Genomic DNA, 17,912 nt, shown 5'->3' with positions numbered 1-17,912 from the left:
TGAAGCATTCCCAGGGAGACAGAGAAGAGTGCTCTTCTCCACGCCACACAGCATAACCCCGAGAAACCCTCTCTGGACATCCACCACTCCTGCCCTCCCCAGCTCCTGGCCTTGGGCTCCCCGTGTCTTCCTTCTCCCCATTCACCTGTTCCGATTCTGGTCCCCAGCCTCTCTTACCTGGAGAAACTCTTCCCTGTCCCTCCTCTTTTCTCACTCTCCCCGAACATTCGCAGCTGCAAGCTTCATCCCTGCCTTTCCTGGAGAAGCAGATACTGAACAAGGGTGCTTTCTGGTCCAGTTCCACTGCTTGGAAGCTCTGGGACCTCTCTGCACTTCAGTCCCTCGTCTTCAGAGTGCAGCTCTGTGGCCTTACAGAGATGACTCTATGATGATAGTGATGACCGTGCCACTTTCAGGCTTCCGTCGGTCTGTCAGACCAGATCAGAGCCCCCTTGCACCTGTATCTCCAGCACCTGTGTCTCCTGGAGACAGTAATGTCCAGTTCACTGGAGAAAGCATGGTGACATCACATATGCCACCTAGGACCTAGGCTAATGCCTGAGATGCAGTTATGTCCTGTGAGCTCATTGGTCTTTGTCGGATGGTATCAGACAGACACCTTATACAAAGAGGGTTCTATCTAATACACTGCTGCTGACATCAGTGACCCTGATTGGTCCCTCCTGGGGTTCACATCTCTGAAGCTGCCGGGGGTGGGTCCCTTTGTCCTGCTCTGCAGTGCTTGACAGCTGAGAACGAAAGGGGAAATGGAGTAGGCTTGTACACACTCAGACTTTCCCCCATGCTGGTGTTTTTTCCTGCTTGCTGCTGCTGCTGTTGCTTGGATTTGTAGGTTCTTTCCTAGTTGTGGGGAATTTTTCAAGCTGGCTTTAATGAAAGGGTCTCAGAAAGCCACAGAAAAGTCTTGTGTGTTCTCAAGTTAAACACAGTGGCCCTTATTTCATTTTTGATCTGTGTTTGAGCTGACTTGTGTAATTACATTTAAAGAATTTAGTATTGCCGCGTGGTGGTGTCTCACGCCTTTAATCCCAGCACTTGGGAGGCAGAGGCAGGCGGATCTCTGTGAGTTCGAGGATGGCCAGGGCTGTTAAACTGAGAACTGTCTCAGAAAACAAAACAAACCAACAAAGAATTTAATATCAGAAATACTGTCTGTTTTGATGTCTGCACCGTTGACTTTTTCTTGTGCCAGTTAGAAGCCACCTTCAGGACCTGAGTTTTTAAGGAGAATGTCTGTATTGTATGTGACTGTATGCTCTTGAAATGCACGTCTATCCGGGGCTGGAGAAGTGACTCGGTGAATAGAGTACGTACTTGTCAAGCAAGTGTGGGAACCTGAGTTCAGATCCCCAGCTCCTACATAAATAAAAGCCAGTGGCAGAGGTGCATGCATGTCTGTAACTCAGCACTCACTGTGGAGTGGGATGGGTGGCTGCAGAGACGAGAGGATCCCTGGGATTTACTGACCAGCTGGTCTAACTGAAATGGCAAACTCCAGGTTCAGTGAGAAAACCCTGTCTCAAAAAATTAGGGGAATTGGGGCTGGAGAGATGGCTCAGTGGTTAAAAGCACTGACTGCTCTTCCAGAGGACTCAGGTTCAATTCCCAGCACCCCCATGGCAGCTCACAGTAACTCCAATTCCAGAGGACCCTACACCCATAGCAAAAACACCAATGCACATAAAATTAAAAAATAAATATACATACATATATACATATGTGTATATATGTATGTATATATACACGCATACATTTGTGTGTGTGTGTATATATATATGGGAAGGATTGATAGGAGAAGACACTTATTGTTGACCTCTGGCTTGCATGTGTACACACACACAATGCATACACTATTTCTAACTTTAAAATATGTATAAAAAATTTACTCTTAACCACTGTTCAGCACACTGAGTATGTTAAACACATTTACATGGAATTGCCAGTGTGTTTTATTAAATGGAAAAGGACAGTTAGGATCCATTTATTTGTCTTTTAATTTAATGTAAGCACACAGAGCAAATGCATAGTAGTTTGATAATTGCTTAAAATGTATTTTCCAAGTCAAATGTTTTAAGTGGTGGCCAGTTCTGTTCTGTGTTTCGCCGAGGTAGAATTCCTATTTTTAGAGACGCACACAAAGATTTGCTGCTGACCCTGATTCGGTTCGATTTTCATTGCTCTGATTAACAAATAGTAGATGTGAAAGCGCCATTTATTTGGACACATGAAGCTGATTTGAGAGATGAACTATGCTTGCTCAGGGATTTTGTGGCTGGCAGTGATTTTGAAGATCCAGAAGACAACTGGAAGTATGGATCACCACCTCTCCCCCAGTGCACGCTCGCACTTTTTTTGGACAGGGAACTCCAGCAGTTTTCTTCGTTTCATGGAGAATCAAGGAGGTGAGGAGGGTATAATGAGAGTCGCTCCGATCCCTGGTTCCCAGGCTAGTAACTGGTAACTTTCTTACCTTCCACTGTGCATCTTGACTCCTTACCTCCTGCACAGCTCTCACCTCCCCAGTGGGTGCCCCATCTGTGAGCTTGAAACTGCCAGCTCTCTACAGAGCTGCTCACCCTGGGATAACACCCAAGGTTCTACCCCTCCCGTCTCCAGCACCACCTACATGGGGTCTGTTCTTCTTCATCTCTCCCTCTCCAAAACCTGCAGTGATCAAGAGAGTGAACTTCACCTCCTAAGCTTACTTACAAGATTCCTCACATCTGACCTCGTGCCTTCAATTCACACCCGCTTGGACCAGTTCCCTAACAGCATGAAGTGCGGAGCCCTGTTTTCCCATGCTTGGGTATTTCTCTCTGTTCTCTGGTCGTGGCTTCTCCTCTGCACATAGTCAGGTGTGACTACTTCCTCACATCCCTACATCTGGAGCATCACACTGGTGCTGCTCTTTAGCCAAGTTTCCGCTTTGACCATCCTTCTCTGTACTTAGAGTAGCTCGTTTTACCCTTCCTCGGCCCCTCGAGGGAAGTCGTCAGCTTCTCTTCCCAAAAGTAGCCGCTTTAAACCACAGCCACTTCCCACTCTAACTTTAAGTTACTCATTTGAAAATAACACTTGTAAAAAGTTTTGAGTTACATGCCACACTGCCTTCTTTCTCCAGAACGCTCTTCATCAGAACATGATGTATGTATTCCTTAAACACCAAACTCCATCCGCAAGGAATCTCCAGTCGGCTGCCAACTCAGTGACTCTTATTATAGGGACCTTGTATGCGTCAGACCACACCACGTTTATCTTTATGTCAGCATCCTCAGGGCCCATCCTTGTAATCCTGAACAAATTTCTTTCCTCTTTGAAGCTGAATAATATTCCATTGTGCATGACACATTTTCGTTATCTGGTCTCCAATTGACAGCCAGGGAGCTTCCAGGTTTGGAAGGTGGGTGTTGTGCAGGTGGGTGTTGTGCAGGTGGGGGTTGTCTTCCCTGTCTTAAGTTATTAGAACCTAAGATTTCCTGATCCGAAGCTCCTAACATACCGGTTGTTTCCATGGATTCTTGTCTTCCTCTTTTGTCTGTTTATTGTTCTTCTCACATGACCTTTAGAACGTTACCTGTGTACAAAATACTCTCACAACAGAGAACTACATGTACATAAACTCAACAGAAGTTGAAAAGGCAGAAAATGAACATCGGCCAGGCCTGGAATCCTGCTTACTCTGTAAGCTGAGACAGAAGGAAGCAGGGTCAAGGCCTGCCTGAGCCACAGTGTACATTCAAGGTCGTCTTAGATGACTTAGTGAATTCCCATCTCACCATAAAGAGTGAAGAAGACTGTGGAGGGAGCACACAGCGTACTTGTTGTGCCAGCATGAGGACCTGAACTCAGATCTCATTACCCACGTAACAGCTTTCCAGGTGACAGTGGGAACAGGCAAGGGATTCAACGAAACAGCAAGGTCCAGGTTCAGTGGGAAATGTGTATCAAAAATCGAGGTGGAGAGCAATAGAGGAACATAGCTGGAAGTCACTGTGACCTGCATAAGTACACACACGCATACACACACACACACACACACACACACACACACACACACACACGGCTGCATATACATGCATGCATTGCGCACACACACACACAAAAAAAGAAAGAACATTACTGTCCGCTGCTATGCCAATGAACGTCATCGTTCAGCAGTGTGGTCTTCTGCTCTTAGAATCACGTGCCTGGCAGGGAGCTGCAGGACCAGCATTGCCTGGGAGGAGATTTTGGACTAGAGACCAGAAGATCAAAGTTCCAAGTGTGACTTCCACCGTGTGCACATGGCATTCATACACCACTGAATCAGAAAGTCACAAGTGCAGGTTGGGGGGCCAACAGTAATGTTCTGTTCTCAAGATTGTCACAGAACTGTGTGGAGACCATAGGATAGCTAAGAGGTGGGCTTACGTCCTGTCCCTCACTGTGGGATGGCTCTACTGCTCTTTTCTGAAGGCATACCAAAGGAAACCCCTTAGCAATAGAGTAGCCATCTGTGGCTAGTTACATTCTGCATTTTGAAATTTAACTGGTATAGTAACAGTTTCTTCATTTGTCAGTCTTCAGAATGGAATGTTGTTACAAAAGGTATGACAATTATAAATAACTTGTAAGCTACAGGAAAAGTATACATGCTCAGTAGCTCTTCAGGCGACCACTGTGGCGTTTTAATTTGTATTCTTAGTCTTTTTACTGTGACTCTTCATGTACTATGTCTTGAGGTTCTAAAGAGGCATGAACAATACAGTGTTTATCGAGCTGAGAAATATTTATAGGATGACCATTAGCGTAAATTTCTACAGAGTTGCTTTTGCTGCTGGGTGTTTCTGAGTGGAAGTTGCCAAAATATTATGTTCCTGACTTCCTTCAAACTCCCAGCCTAGTTGTGTTACAAAAGCAAAGCAAATGCTTTTTCTTATTCAAGTGCTTTGTTTGTCTTGCTGGGGAAGACAAGGAGACTTGAGTCCCAAAGGGCAGGAGGCTCAGACAGAGGGCTCTGTAACCCTTTCAGAAGCTTGCCTTGCCGCACACTACCATGTCCCCTCCCAACCATGAGGCTCTTCCCTGGCCCTGCCTTCTCCCAGCCAGCACAGACGGTAGGAACAAGGAAGGACTTGGGGACCAGGACCTCGGGTGTGTAGAAGAGTCAAGCCTGCACCCCTGCACCCTTGCACTTGGGTATTTAGGGGTAACTGTGGCAGATGGGAAGTAGAACATGGTGGCAGAGCCCCAGCCTAGGGAAGGCAGCAGACATCTTGGCTCCGATTTCAGCTGTCTGCCAGCTCTCTGTGTAACTGGAAAGTCAAACTTTTCGAATTTGTCGACATACAGGAGAGGGGGAGCGCTGTGCACACGCACTCAGCTTGATTTTAAAGTTGTAGTCTAGGCAGGGGGAAGAGCCAGGCTCACCAGGATCTGCCGTGGTCTAATCCTGGGTCTAATCGGTGGGTATGAGACCAAGCTTTGTAAGATGAGGCTGGGTGGCGGCGCTTAACAGTCCACCTTGGGAGAATTTCTGCTTACTTACCCTGGCTGTTCTTCATCTGTCGGAAATGTCCCGACCTCTGGAAGATTTCTCCCCAGTCATTTCTTTTCCTCGTGTGTATAAGCATCAAGGAAAGGTACACTAATGGTGGAGGAAATCCAGGGCTGAGCATCTTGTCTCTCTCCTCATGCCCAGAGCTGTAGCATAAATGTGAATGTAAAAGGCTAAGATAAAAATATAACACGACCTATTAAAGTGATAGGAGGAATAGCTAGGAGCAAATGCCTGCTCTTAAGCCGTGGTAATTGTCGGTATTAATAAGTGATTTCTTACAAATGTATTAGTAGCAGGAACTGCATTGAGAAACAAAACAGCAGCCAGCCAAATCTTTTTTATTTCAGATGTTTTTCTTAATGTATTCTGGTTTAGGAATGGAGCACAGACTATACCTCAAGTAATTCTTACAGTGCAAAGTCGTCTGCTCTTTATACTCGGTGCTTTTTGGTTTTGGAGTGTTGGTGTGGTCTTATATTGAGTATAACTTACAGAACTCACAAGGGTGGTTCACACACGATTCAATGATGCTTTTATAGACTCATATTCTAGTGAAAAACGTTACGGCTTTATAACCTTTTTCCCCTTGAAAATGTGTTTGCTATAGTACCGTACAGTGCCTCCTTGAATCTGTAGAACCTAGATACATCTGAACAGTTTGTCAGGACTACAGAGCACTGTATAAGAGAGAAGACATACGTGTTCATGAGGAACTACAGCTTGGGTTTCATTTGAGATTCTGTATTCTTTGGTCTCCAGATGATACTGAAAAATAGCCTTGTACATACCTCCAGTGGATTATCTTCAAAGAAACAATTCCTTTGATAATTAAGCTTTCTTTTCTCTGTACTCTGCTTTAATCTCACTTGTTTAAAAAAAAAAAAAAAAGTCTTGGGGACTTGTTTTCAAAGCTTCCAAACAAATCCTTATTTCACAGAGGCCACAATCCATTCATGGCTCCGTATATCCCAAGGATACTATTTATAAATGCCTGTTCAGTTTCTTTTTCTCACTGCTAATCTACTGCCTAATTGTCTTCGCTGTGGGTCACGTGACTCCTCCCGCCCATAACACACGCACTTAAAATTCTCACTTCCTGATTGAGCCATCAAGATTACATAAAGTGTAAATCAGCCTAAATACCTAGGAGCAGAAATTTTCTGAGGAAAATGCTGTTTCCTTCTTCGGCTTTGATGCTGAGCCCTGAATGTGTGGTTCCCTAGCCAAGAGGCTGTTAGATTTGGGTTGTGTGTTTTTTTTTTTTTTTTGGTTTTTTTTTTTGGTTCATCTCTTCCCTTTGAGATTGAATCAGACTTTGCTTTCATTATAAAAGTAACATGCCAACCAGATAGGCTGTGGGGGCGGTTCCGCTGGAGGAAATCAAAACGGTTCTGATTACCAAGAGAGCCACCCACTTCTTCACGATCCAAACGAAGAGCCCTGCAGCACTCGGAAGGTAATAATTTCGTGTTTCCCTAGTGCGCTTGGCCATGTAGGCTCTGCTGATCTTCATTTCTGGCTGGCAGGATTACACTCGTTTTATCAGGGATCTTAAACCTGTCACATTTCCTCACGGGAGACTTGACGTTCGCGTGGCATAACAGCTTGGTGTCTGGGGCCTTTCCGTGGTTCTTCAGCTTGGCATTCTGTTATTAACCGGTGTTTTTCTGTTTACCCCTCTCTGAGAAACAGTGCCACTCACGGCTCTGGTATGTATTTCGTGTTCTCTCGGCCTCTGTGGCTGTAGTTCAAGGGCTTGATGCTTAGAAGCCTTTTTAGCAAAGGAACCAAGATAGTTCTCAGCTGGCATCACATAAGCTAAACGTGGGCTTTTAATTACTTTGTAAAACGGCACACGAGTTAAGAGTTCAGGATTTAATTTTATTTCAAGAGAGTGAGATACAGGAGATGTTGTCACAGATGAACTTACAGTATGATTCCAGTTAAAACTCTACTTTGCTTTAACATACTCACATTAAGACTCGAGGAAGGCATAAGAAAAATGTATCAGACTTAGAAGAGGCAATTCCTTACTTAAACTGGTAGCACTGAGACACAGCACCAGAAGTGCATTCTGTGGGTCACCAGACCTCAGAGCACAGTACTCCATGAAATACTTTCATACTGTAAAATAAAAACTGTATCAGAAAAGCTTGTGGGGAGCTACATGCTGATGGAAATGAGGTCGGACCTTCAGTGACACTCTGGACAGGAATTCTCGCCAATATGGCGGAGCTGAGTGAGGAAGCCAGTCTCTTGGGTGATCGAGAACGGCAGAACTGGGTCTGAATGTTGGGACTTATAATCTGATGTACCATGCCTTTGCTTTCCTGTAAGGATGACCAGAGAACCGAGGCATTTCATGAGGGTCCCGTGTGAGCATTGTGGGTATAATGCTAATGCCACCATCCGGGCTGTGCTGTGGTGTTTGTTCACCCGTGGGCTGTGCGAGGCAGCTGGAGCAGCGTGTGCAGCCAACAGCAGCAAAGGTGCTAATGCATGGCCAGTGATGTCAGGAGTTACGAGACCGCGGTTTCAAAATACTGCAGTAAACAAGGTCAAAGTGTCCCCTTTTGCTGGAAAGGAGGCTTGTTTTTACGAGCTGGACAGCGCATGGATGAAGTAATTTTCCAAACAAACGTCACATTTATATTTATGAGTTTTTTTCTTTCTGGATTAAAAAGAAACAAACCAATTATCCAGATGAGATTTGTTACTGATTATATTATAAAGATTACGTTTTTCTATTTTTAATACAGGAAATAATCTAGAATTCTATTTTGTTTGCTTTTTAAAATTCTTTTGAGAATTTCATGCATGCATGCATACGTTTCGATCATATTTACTCCCTATTTCTCCCAATAACTCCTTCTAGTTCTATCTCCCACCCCTTTACACCCCCCAACTTCATGTCTTCTGATGTAAGAATTTTAAATATATGGTAGATTTCAAATCACGGTAGGTTGCAGTCACAGCCCGAAACAACGTGGTTCTTCTAGTCTTCTACCTTTGATTTTTACCCAGGCAGGTGTCCAAGCTAAAGAAAGTTAATGGTACAGGATACTGCTGCATGGCTCTTGTCTTAAGGCATTTTCCAACCTTGAACCTGAGAATGCCAGAGAGTGGAGTCTCTAGCTGCTCATAAGAGCAGTTATGCTGACCTCAGGGTACAGGAGGTAACAAGTGGGTGTCGTTTGGGGTATGTGTGTGTGTCTATGTAGTCACGACAGTTCAGCCACGACAGTGCAGCCACGTGGCTCTCAGAGGTCATCTCAGTCTGCCCTGGGGATTCCTTGTTCTCAAAAGTGTCTTCAGTAGCTCTGAGATGATCTGTGAACTTGAGGCATCGATAGAAGGGCAGGGGCTTTGGTGTTCCACAGCAAGCCTGAGTGTGTTAGAGCACACACAGCTTTTAAAGTGAAACCAGGGCCTTGAGGAAGCAGTTGCCAGCAGCCCGGCACACAACCTGCTTGCAGCTGGAGAGCCAAGTAAGTTGGGGTTTTTTGTTTGTTTGTTTTTGGGGGCAGTCTCTTCTTCGTGTTTTTCCTTGTTAACACTGTTAGATGTTCAGTACCTGGCAGGTGCCGAGTTTCCCTCCTTTGTTTGGAAATGGGAGATGTAGTTTGTTATGGCTAATTTCTTTTCAATCCTGCTGCCTTCCTTCCCGTATCTAAGATGCTGACTTGCTTTAGAGAGTGAGGAGTATTATCAAGAAGAAAACAGGCTCAGTTGGTCACTGCCCACCCCTTGGCTCTTCTCTCTGTTAAGTGACAGTGACAGACAAGCTTTTTACATGCTGTAGCTGGGAGCTCCTGGTTCGCTGCCTGATTGCTGTTGAAAGCAGAAAAGGTGTGTGACTCCCCGACCCCCAAGTGGGAACTGTGCAGAAACCAGTGAGGAGACGCTCAGAGACAGGAGGGAGTAATTTTATTTAAAATTTGTAAGAAAATGGAAGGATGTCAAAGGACACACAGTATTTAATGATGTTTAAAAAATTAAAAGTTAGGATAAAATGGATAGAGATCTAGTCTGTCAAGAGAAATGACTTCTCTGTTAGTTGGTTTCATACCTTGTAGATTTGGAGAGAATGTGATTTTAGCATTAGCTAGGATTTAGCTCCTAGCACCTGCGTAGCAGCCTGTGACGGCTGCTTAAATCTACAGCGGGCCTGTGTGTTTGGTCCTGGTAGGTTTCTACATTGAAGCTGTCTCTAGAGGTGGCTTGGTTCAGTTTTAATAGAGTTCTGCGGCTTTGGCATTTGCAAGCAGACAGCAGCGGAGTGGCTTGTGATTTGTAGTTAAGGTCTTTCTTTATAAAAGGAACTGCTGTTGCTGTAGACCGCTCCTGGCTGCTGGGCTATCCGAATAGCACTTGGAGGGTAGAAGGAGAGGCAGGCAGCGTGGCTGTGGTGCAGAGTTGAGAAGCACAAGAGAGGTGTCCTGCATCTAAGTCTCTTGTGGCACGTGGCAGGGATAAAGTCAGAGCACCAGTGTCACAGAATTTGCCTTTTACCTTCGAGTTGTAGCGATGGAACTGAGCATGGCTGATGTCCGTCTCAAACAGTCCGTCCCGTCCCCCGCCCCCAACCCCGTGTGAACGTCTGAGGATTGCTAATTCAGCAAACATTTTTAAGTATCTTCCTTATGATAGTGACATGATAGAAATGACGATTATATATAGTTCAGTTTGCAGAGCTTCGATTTGTAAATTGAAGATGGCAAGCAGGTTGAAGGGTGAACAAGCAAGGCAATCCCATCGAAACTTTTCTTGTTAAGGATGGTGCCAAGCAAGCCTGCCGTTCCCGGTGAGACGCCCTTCCTAATTAAAGGGGAAGGTGCCTGCCATCTGTCCTCTTTCATTCAAGGCAGGGGGGCTGGAGTGGAAGGAAGCAAACCCCTTTTATTTTTCTCCCACTCCTTTTTTTTTTAATAGTCAGCTTTCTCCCTAGTCAGTGACCCAGAAGGTCGTTGACGATCTGTCTGTCTCAGTATGAATAGTACTGTAAGCACGCCTGGCACTTGGAAAACAAAGTTCATGGCAGTGCATTTACCCACTTAGAACTCCACTTGATTATGTCTCAGAATATTGCAGTCTCCATATGGCTGTCTCTGTCCCTCTGGATCCTGAGGTGACTCCTGGTAGGGAAAGCGGGGAGTTTTATTTTTATTGATTTTATTTTATTTTTTTCATGAAAGATCGTTCACATTCCCCTGAGCATAATCAAAAGATGGCGACATATGGTTGTTTACAGGGGACAGGGGATGTGTCTTGGGCCCACCTGTTAGTTACAGTGCATGTATATTATCTGGGGAGAGAGAACATGGATAAGGATGTTAGCAGATGTTCAGTTGCTGAGTGGTCTGGCCCCATGATCACTGGAGTAATTCGCATTGTTTATCCTTTAGTTAAGCAATAAGCTTGTCAGCCCCTCTTCTCAAGAAAATACGCTCAGGAGAGTTTAGTTAGTTTAGGGTCATGGCTTGATTGTTTTTGGGATGTGAGTTACCCTCAGAAAATGATTTCACTTTGTTGCCTTGATTTTCCTCTCTGTCAGAGAAAGAAACATGTTTTGCTTTAAGCATTTGAAAGACTGTGAAAAAATACTTGTTTTTCACACAAACTTTATTGGAACTGAGAAATTCTAAATTGTTTAGTTGGTTTTATTTTCAGTTTTTAATATACTTCGGCAAAAATGCTGTAACAGTCATATGAAACAGACCAGGACTGGTTCGAACTCCACAGCCAATGCCAGATTTCATTCTGTCTGTGTGACATGGAAATGTGATATTTCTTAGCCCTGTGTTAATAGAGGTGGGAAGCTCAAACATGCGAGTTACCCCTGTAATCTCACTCACAGCTCTTTCCAGATTTCTCACCAACCTGTAATGAGCTTTCTTGGAAGCATGGGTGTGCTTCTGCTGTGTGTTATCCGGTGATGAGGAATGTAGGCATCTGCAGACAAGCATGCCGTTTGCATGTCTGGAGTTAGCTGGAAGCAGAGTCCATAGTGAAGGGATGGAGCAGGTGTGAGCAGCTAGTGTCTGTCATTTCATAAGTGCTTTGACATCTTTGTTTTCGTTTGTTTCATAGGTAAAAGCTTTAGATGTTTGATTACATATTGAATTAGCCATGTGCAGTGTGATTAAAATTCTTTTTACCCTTTAGTATGCGTTTCAAGAGGACTAAAATAAGTTACGTCTGTAGAGGGTGATTATGAGGTAATGGGGCTAGTTTTTATGTGTATATGTGGGTATATGAGTACGTGCTTGCCCTTGTGTGGACAGGTGTAGGCCAGAGGGTGATGGTGGGTGTCTTCCATGATTACTCTCCACCTCCTAACATTGAAGTGGTGTTTCTCTCCTGAATCTAAGATTTACCAGTTCTGCTTGTCCAGGGAGCCACTTGCTCTGGGGTCCCTGTCTCCACCTCCTGAGTGCTGGGATTATAGGCAGGCCACCATGCCTGCTCCTCCTCCCGTTTACAGGTGGGCTGGGCATCTTTAGGTGGCATGATCTTTATACCCACTGAGCCATCTTCTTAGCCCCAAGTGATTAGTATTTCAACTCATATGGCGAGAGACACATAGACAAATTGATGTGAGCCAGGAAGAGTTTAGACTTCCCCAATGGGATGCTGACTCCCTGGAGCACGTCACTTCCTGCCTGCCATTGCATTAAGAACCTTTGGCTTTTTAGATTCTGTCTTTGGAGCAGTAGGGAGCTGTGTTTGCTAGCACTGGTAAGTAAGGTGGCTGTCTCACTCGAGCTGTGTCTGTATTTCTTGTCGCCACCCAGTGGGCCACCACTTCATCCCTACAGTTAACGTGTCATGTTCAGAAGTGAGCAGCATTCCAGGAGGACACTGCGTTGTGGGATGAGTGACGCGATGAGGTGGTACTGCGGAGGGGTGGGTACCACAGCTGAGGGACATGTTACCGGGACCCAGATCAGGTTCAGATAAAATCCTACCATACAGACTTGGGGGGAAATGAAACTGTGTGTGTGTGTGTGTGTGTGTGTGTGTGTGTGTGTGTGTGTGTGTCTGTGTTTGAGAGTGTGTGTGTGTCTGTGTTTGAGAGTGTATGTGTGTTTGAGAGTCGCTCGTGTAACCAAATCTTAGCAGTGAAAACCTTGCACTACCCCTTCTTACGTTGAGGCTTCAGAACGACCTTTGTTTCTGATGCACAGTTGCTAATCAGTTGAAATGTTTTTATTCAAGAAGAAGTTTTCTTTTACCTCAGTTAAATTGTTGGTGTACGAAAGGCAAGATCCGAAAAGGTTCTGAGATTCTTGGAATAACTTTGTATTCTCTAAGAAGATACAGAATAATTACTTTTTTCCATGTTAGACTTCACAGAGCCAGCCTGGTGTACATAGCGAATTCTAGGACAGACAAGGCTATGTGGAAAGACCTCATCTCAATCAATCCATCAACAATAAAATTAAATAAAATAGAACTGAGAAAACATAACCAGACATGGTAGTGTATGCCTTTAATCTCAGCTCTCAGGAGACAGAGGCAGACAGATCTCTGAGTTCAAGGCTAGCCAGGGTTTCATGGTGAGACCCTGTCTCAAATAAGTAAATAAATAAATAAAATTTGAGAGAACATAAAAGCATCATAGGTCATTTTACTGTTGAGAGTTGCTATATAGCTAACTCGTGGGAGACAGTAAACTTGAAGGTGGCTTGCCTCTCTGAGTGCATGACACGAGGCTGCTTCATGGCCTCTCAGGTTATTTTCCAGAGGGACAGGAATTCTGTGCTGTAGCTGATAGCAATGTGTCTTATGGATAGTGTCATTCAGTTCATTGTGGAACATCACTCAGTAACAGGCAGTGTCTGTGGAGTGACCAGGGCTAAGTCAGTGACCTGGACATGGAAGGCTGCTGCTGCTTGCAGAGAGCCCTGCACATGTAGGGAATTTCTCAGTGCATGACTTAGCACCAGGGCCTAATACTCTCCTTGCAGAGCCTAAAGCTAAGATTCTGTGCATAGATCAAGTTAGAAAGATAGAGAAAACTGTAGAAAAAGTAGAGATGAGTAAACTAGACACGTGGTAACTTGGAAGCATAAAACGTAATCAGTGCAGAGGCATCAAGAAATGCTTCCCAGATAAAGGAACTTTGAGCTAGCTCAGTGCAAAGAGAAAGGTGATGTTGGACATGAGACTTTGGAAAGAAAGCGTCCTTATCTATGGGAACAGCTGGTGGTGATGGGAAATAACAGTGCTGTCAACAGTGAACCCCAAAGTGACTGGGAGACCATCGAGAGCAGAGGTCCCATGAGTGCCAGCTCTAGGAGGGCCCACTTGCTGTGTAATTAAACAAATTAGATTGAATACTGAGTCACAAGGGAGCAGAAGTATTTGGGCAAATCCCTGTCCTGGTGTGTGTGAAAGGGTGTGGCCTGGACAGTGAACCGACCAGCAGTGAGAAGTCTGTTGTGATTGTCCAGGAAGGGGGAGAGAAAGGCCAGAATAAGGAGAACTTGATAGAGTCCAGAGGCAAGATTGGGGAACTGCTTGGGTTATATGACGTTAGCTAGGTGGAGGAATGTTAGCCTGAGCAGGTGCTAAAGGAGGCCGAGGCACCAGGGGAAGCCAGAGAAGACAAATTTATAAGTGGAGAAGTAGAAGCAGGTCAGGTGATCAGTGAGCTTGGCCACTGGAGGGTGAAGAACATGGGGAGAGGCCGGCTATGGGGAAGAGTTAGAAGCCCAAAGGCTTCACGTGCAAGTTGGAGCCAAGGTTGTAGAAAAGGATCAATAACTAGTGAGGGATGTGGTGACTTCAGACTGAGGCATGCCTTACAAATGTGCTTTCCAAGGATGGTGTGAGCAACTAGAGAGGAGAGGGACTTGTGTCAGTAGAGCCAGGGGACGGGTCAGAACGTAGGACCCAACCTCTGAGTAGGGTTCAGGATAGGGGGCAGAGGAAGAGCTTTCGAAGAATATGAAAACAACAGGGCAGTTTGGATCTCGGGAGGCCACAAAGAGTCCGAGCAAATGGAGGAGGTATTAGCGGTGCTTTGACACCAAGAAGAGCAGATGAGGCGGGTGGCAGCGGTAGAATGGGCTTACCAAGTGAAGGGGTGCTGGGACATCCGTGAGAGGTGCATGGCCCCCACACAGTAGATTCTGTGCTGAAAGAAAGAGCCAAGAGGACCGTGGGGCCTTGCAGAATACGAGTCCATGGCAGCATCTAACAGTCTTGGTGTGTTCTGTTTCTCTGACAGTCCTCTATGAGTAGAATTCTTTGCTCTATGTCCTTGAAGGTAATTGTTTGCTCTTTGTATCTTCGTTTGTGAAATGAACAGCTTTCTCATAGGGCTGTCCTAAGAATTTGATGAATTATAATGTAGTTCCTAACATAATGACCATTATATAATAGGGGTGTGTGTGTGCATATGCATACAATCAACTGCCATGTCACATTCCAAGTACATTTCCCCTTAGCATGCAGATAATTCTGCAGTGCAGGTCCTCAGCTCTATCCTGTAAACAGAGGGGATGCTGCCACTGACTGAATCCAGCTCAAGTGACTAGCCAGCTAATCTGCACTGAGAGACCATCTATCTCCCTTGGCCTGTCCTGAAGTCAGGGACCTCTCTGCATCCTTGAGTGTGGCAGGAAGAAGTGTGGACTAAAAGCCCTTCACAGCAGTAAGCCTGGAACAGCTCTGCCAGCCAGGGAAAACTCTTCATTTTAATGACCCTCATTCTTCCTAGAGTTTGCTTGGCACTCAGACCACTGGGTTTAGACACTGGCACTTCAGACACCACCATGGGGATTGTGGATGCATCCTTCTGACTCACCTCTGCCTACATCAGGTCTTCTAGATGTACTTTGAAGCTTTTCTGTAGACTTGGCATTCACTTCCAAGGGAATACGGACTCATTGGCGTCTTTAGCCTGGCCTGTGTACTGTAACAAAAAGCAAAATCACTACTGTGCCTTAGCAGAGAACCATCTGAGTTGCCCTCTTTGAAAGGACAATGTGATGGCTAATTTGACTAGGGTATGTGGCCCAGATGTTTAATCAAACACCAGGCTAGATGTTCCTTTAGCATAAAGTCAATGGGGATTTTGAGAAAGCTTATTACCATCCCCAGTGTACTTGGCCCAATCGATTGAAAACCTTAAGAGATGGTAGGTGCGGGTGCTCGCCTTTAATCCCAGCACTCGGGAAGCAGAAACAAGCAGATCTCTGTGAATTTAAGGCCAGCCTGGTCAACAGAGTGAGTTCTAGGACAGCTAAGACTACACAGAGAATCCCTGTCTTTAAACAAAACAAAACAAAAACTCTATGGAGAAAGAAAGAGCTTTCTCTGTGTTGGAAACAAATAAAGCTCTTCTCCCAGGGCCACTAGCCTGCTCTACACCACGCAGACACAAATCTCCATGAGCTAGTTCCTTAAGACACATTGCATATGTCATGCCCCTGTACACATACGTACATGCACAAATTCATGTATATACACACACACACACACACACACACACACACACACACACACACACACACACACCCTACACCTACACCTGCACCTGCACCTGCACCTGAACATCTTCCATCTGAAATTCCAGTGTGATACCAAAACCTTCAGCTCTTGAGTTACTGAATGAGAGATGCTTTGGGCCTCTCAGCATCTTGAATGCACATGTGAGTGGTTTGTCATGTAGACAAGAAAGATGAATTATAGAAGGGACGTGATGTACTCACACTGGTTCAGAGAGTGGATGGGAGAGCCAGGGGTTTCTTCTGGGATCTTTGGACTGCCTATTTGCTGTTTGTTTCTCTGGTTTTTATTAGCACGGTGATACAGTTGCTGGAGTTTGCGTTGTGTAATTATTACTAATGGGATTTTTGCTGTGTTTCAGCCACTGCTGTGTTAGTGACTTAAGTTCTTATAATCACACAATGGGATAGGGATTATTCTAACCACCACTGTGTAGATTCTAAACACTAAGGTCCGCTAAGCATTGTGGACCTTGCTACATAGCTAACGAGTGATCGACCAGAGCTGGAGGCCCAGGAAGGCTGGCTCTAGGGGCTGGGCTCCTGAACCCTCTGCTTTACTGCTCCTCAGCCTTGTACATACTGCACACAGCTCACTAGGGCTCCCTTGAAAGCCTCACCTAGGACATACATTAGCACCATTGGTGGGACAGATAGACACCAGGGAGAACATGCTTAGTCCTTTTCTATAGAGAGGTGCCCCCCTATAGCAGCAGCACAGGACGTTCATCAGGCCTAGTGCCCAAAGTGGTCCACCAAAGTGACAAAATGGTGACAAGGGCCAGCTCCTTGTCTAGCCTTTGGGGAAGAAGAGAACACGCTCTTCATGCTTATTCTCTGGGAGAATGACCACCATAATTGTTAGTTCTTGGACCTGTTGTATGACAAGCTACAGCTGTAAAAGTGCTTTAGAAATCTCATCTCATAGAGTCTTCCAACAGTGCAAGAGGCTGGCTTTATTCCATCTAACATATAAGGAAGACACTGACTGAGGAGGCGGCTCACATTTCCAAGCTTCGGTGGCAGAACAGGATGTTAACCTCATCAGAGTAGCTGCTCTGGGCTCTCGGCCCTCTCTGTGCATGCTAGGCACTGGCCTTACGCCTGTCCCCCTTCCCTGCCAGACTGTGGCTCCCACAGGCAGAAACTCTTTGATTGTGCTCTCCACACTCCATAGTGCTATTCCTGACTCATAGTTGATGTTCCCTGCTCATACACTGAGAGCCTAAATGGACTGACTACATGTTTGTAATCATATCATATGGCTGTGCAATGGAACATGTGTTCCTTCTCATTCCTGCTGGGGCCAGGGAGAGAGCACAAACCTGTGAGGGTATTGCGGACTCATGGAGTCTTACACATCCAGCCCTGTCTTAGGGTATCCTCTCCATCCACACTTGGAGATGAACACACTTGCCTTGGCTCTCCTTCCCAGAGAAACTCAGATGATGTTGCCTGCCGCCCGCAGCCAGGACCTTCTTCCCTGGCTTGTACTCCACACTGGTCTGAACCAACATCTAATGAAGGCCAGTGCTCTTAAGAACTCAGAAAATTCTACATTTTTAAACAATCCCTGATATTCCGATTCTGATAGTGCAGACTCTTATTACCTATTACTTAGGTCCCTTTGCTTTTTAAATGAAACACATGGAAAACTAGGCAAACTTAAACCAGTATGTGTATTTCCTACCATTTTTTCCTCAAAGTTAACTTTGTTTTTGCTTCTTAAAACGGGGAATCAGTGGTACTATTTTCACTACCAATTATATACATTTATTTTCCTCTTGGAAATGTTAATTATGACTGAAGTTTGATTTTTAAAAATGTAAATCAGA

Source organism: Peromyscus eremicus, chromosome 3, assembly GCF_949786415.1.
Source record: "Peromyscus eremicus chromosome 3, PerEre_H2_v1, whole genome shotgun sequence".
Classification (NCBI taxonomy): Eukaryota; Metazoa; Chordata; class Mammalia; order Rodentia; family Cricetidae; genus Peromyscus; species Peromyscus eremicus.
The sequence above is the reverse complement of the archived record's forward strand: the minus strand, read 5'-3'. Positions refer to the sequence as shown.